Source organism: Dendropsophus ebraccatus, chromosome 2 (assembly GCF_027789765.1).
Source record: "Dendropsophus ebraccatus isolate aDenEbr1 chromosome 2, aDenEbr1.pat, whole genome shotgun sequence".
NCBI lineage: Eukaryota > Metazoa > Chordata > Amphibia > Anura > Hylidae > Dendropsophus > Dendropsophus ebraccatus.
In genome coordinates this window covers 94823462-94827381 of record NC_091455.1, presented here as the reverse complement: position 1 = coordinate 94827381, position 3920 = coordinate 94823462, and positions in this window count along the sequence as shown.

Here is a 3920-nt window from a genome sequence, read left to right as displayed (position 1 = left end):
TGTCACTGGTGTTAAGAGTTTTGCAGAGACTCTTTCTCTGTCCAGGATCATCTTTTCCACTAGTTCTAGACGCTGGAGTTTCCAGCCTTCTGTGGGCTGGTGTGAACCACGTGGCCTTGCATCCACAATACAGACACAGATTCTCTGCACATTACTGTTAACGCTTCTTAATGGAGCTTGAAGCACTCTACTTACATTGGCTCCTCCAAGGTGGCAGGCGTAGGAGGCTACAATGGCCTTTAAAAGCATTTTCTTGTGGTGCTGCTTGTGGCGTTAAATGGTAAATCGGCATGATTGGTTCTATTTAAGTTCTTGGACCCCTTCCCGTCTCAGCAAGGAAGGTGTAAAATAAAAAGCAGAACACCTGTCAAAACTATGGGTGTTCTGCTACTTTTTTTTGTCTCTTTTTGCTTTTCAGATATCGCTATCCTGAGGACTACTTTCGATTCAGTGGACTTGGACAATGACCTGTAGATTTTTATTTTTAATTAAAAGGTCCACAAGGGTGTGGCTGTTTTAATAAACTAAAAAACTAAATTTCTATTGTATATTGTCTTTTTTTATTTACTTTACACTTTACAGGCTTAGTAGTGGAAGTCATCTGATAGACGGTATCCATTACTAGGCTATGTTCACACGGCCGGGTCACGAAACAGCCGGTCTTAGCCCGGATCATCCCGGCCAGTACTTAAGTACCGGTAGGGTGATCTTTCCGGCCGCGGAGCTCTGTGTGAACTGACAGGTCTTTCTGCGGCCGGAATTCACTGAATTCCGGCTGCAGAAAACTGACATGTCAGTTTTTTCCGGCGCCGCATGGGATCCCGGCCGGAGCACATACGATGTGTGTACGCTCCGGCCGGGATCCCATTAAAAATAAGGCTATGTTCCACCCCGCAAAACTACGTCCGTATTTCTGTGGCGAGAACTATGGCCGTAGTTTTACGTAGTGTGAACATAGCCCTAAGGTGGGGCTTAGTGGTAGCCCTTAGAATAGCTAACACTAACCTTCACTGGGAAAAGCTGGGTACCAATAGTCCTGAAGCGTTAAAAAATGGTGCTGCTGGATTGAGCGGTAGCAGGCTGGGATTATTAGGCTATGGAGGGCCAAAATAAATGGCTCTTCCCATTCTGATATTACTAGGCTGCTGCTGTTTGTCATTTTTTAACCTGCTTTATTTTTTAAATAAATAATTTATAAAAAAAATGTAGGGCAACCTCTTTTCCATAACCAGACAGGTAAAAAACAAACAAACAGCAGCAGCCTAATAATACCAGGATAGGAAGGGACATCTTTCATTTTCACAAGGGGTTTAAAGGGAAAAAGCCCCCCAAAATGTGTACTAAAATTCCCCCCAGCACGGAAATACCTCAAAGGTGGACTGAGAGTAGCTTCACATGTAATGGAATCGCAGTGGATTTCACGCTGCGAGTTCACAGCGAAATCCTCTCTGATTCCCCTTCTGTCAGTTAGGTTTACATACTCGCAACAGAATTGTCATCCCGCTGCAAGTAACTGCAGCCCCCTTAACCCCCTGCGGCCCGGTGCATACATTACTCAGTCTGCGCTCCGGCTTGTTCTGTGCCTTCCGGCATTTGGACGTCCTGCTCAGCCAATCAGTGCGCTGTCTCATCACAGTGGGGGGTAAGGGGGCTGCCGCTTACATACTCGCAGCGGGATAACAGTTCTGCTGCGGGTATGTAATCCAGGAGGGGAATCGCACCGGATTTCGCAGTGAACTCACAGTGTGAAATCCGCTGCAATTCGGTTACGTGTGAACCCACCCCTAAAGTACCATGTGGACGCAAGGCAGGGCTCTAATGGGATGGGACACTTTTAGATACTGGATTTGGCTAGAATGGACGTTGAGGGTCATGTCACATTCACAAAGCCCCCATAGTGGCAAGACAGTGGAAAGTGACCACATTTTGGAAAATTGCACCCATCAAAGATATTCTTTGTGTATTGATTGTTTTGACTCCACACCATTGCATTTTTTCACTAAAACGTCATTTCTGCACCATTTTTTTATTTTCACAAGGAATATTAAGAGAAAAAGCTTGCAAACACATGGGAATTGCCGGCAGGACCTGGACTTGCAAGTCCAGATCACACCTGCAGTTCATGACCCGATGTGGTAGCCACTAGTGTAGCCGGGAAGAACATCACTGTGATGACAAGAACTACGGTGATGACCATTTTGTTTAAATAAAATAGTCAATAAGGGATATGGGTGTACGTGTGTCTGTTTTATGCTTTATGTGCTGTAAACGAGAATATTAACACTGGCAGCACACAGAAGGCACTGTACAATGGCGGCACAGAGGGCACTGCACTGGCGGCACACAGAAGGCACTGTACACTGGCGGCACAAAGAGGGCACTGCACTGCTGGCATGGAGAGGGTACTGCACAGGTTGCATATTGAGGGCACTGCACTGCTGGCATGGAGAGGGTACTGCACAAGATGCATATAGAGGGCACTGCACTGGCAGCACATAGAGGGCACTGCACTGCTGGCATGGAGAGGGTACTGCACAAGATGCATATAGAGGGCACTGCACTGGCAGCACATAGAGGGCACTGCACTGCTGGCATGGAGAGGGTACTGCACAAGATGCATATAGAGGGCACTGCACTGGCAGCACATAGAGGGCACTGCACTGCTGGCATGGAGAGGGTACTGCACAAGATGCATATAGAGGGCACTGCAGTGGCAGCACATAGAGGGCACTGCACTGCTGGCATGGAGAGGGTACTGTACAGGATGCATATAGAGGGCACTGCAGTGGCAGCACATAGAGGGCACTGCACTGCTGGCATGGAGAGGGTACTGCACAGGATGCATATAGAGGGCACTGCACTGGCAGCACATAGAGGGCACTGCACTGCTGGCATGGAGAGGGTACTGCACAAGATGCATATAGAGGGCACTGCACTGGCAGCACATAGAGGGCACTGCACTGCTGGCATGGAGAGGGTACTGCACAGGATGCATATAGAGGGCACTGCAGTGGCAGCACATAGAGGGCACTGCACTGCTGGCATGGAGAGGGTACTGCACAGGATGCATATAGAGGGCACTGCACTGGCAGCACATAGAGGGTACTGCACAGGGTGCATATAGAGGGCTCTCCCTTGCTGGCATGGAGAGGGCATTACATCGCTGGCATGGAAAGAGCACTTCACTACTGGCATATGGAGGTTACTGCACTGCTGGCACATATAGGCCACTGCACTGCTGGCATGGTAAGAACTGCACATAGGGCTCAGACTGAGGGCACCGTGCTGCCATTTGTAGTTCCAGTGCACTTGTAAAGTGAAGTGCAGCCCCTAACAGATGCTAGTACAGATGCCAGTGTCCCTTAGAGATGCCCGTGCAGATGCCAGTGCCCCTTACAGATGCCAGTGCCCCTTAGAGTTGCCAGTGCCCTTTAGAGATGCCAGTGCCCCTTACAGATGCCCGTGCCCCTTAGATGCCAGTGCCCCTTAGAGATGCTAGTGCCCCTTACAGATGCCCGTGCAGATGCTCGTGCCCCTTAGAGATGCCAGTGCCCCTTACAGATGCCAGTGCCCCTTAGAGATGCTAGTGCCCCTTACAGATGCCCGTGCAGATGCTCGTGCCCCTTAGAGATGCCAGTGCCCCATACAGATGCCCATGTAGATGCCAGTGCCCCTAAGAGATGCCCATGCAGATGCCAGTGCCCCTCACAGATGCCCATGTAGATGCCAGTGCCCCATAGATGCCCGTGCAGATGCCCTTCCCCCATACAGATGCCCGTGCAGATGCCAGTGCCCCTCACAGATGCCAGTGCGGCGGCTCCGAGCAGGTAGCCATGTCTGTCGGCCGCCGCTTCGTGGAGAAATGGCGGGCCAGCCCGTCGGCCGGTCCGCCCCCCGTCTACACGTCGCTCCAGCAGCAG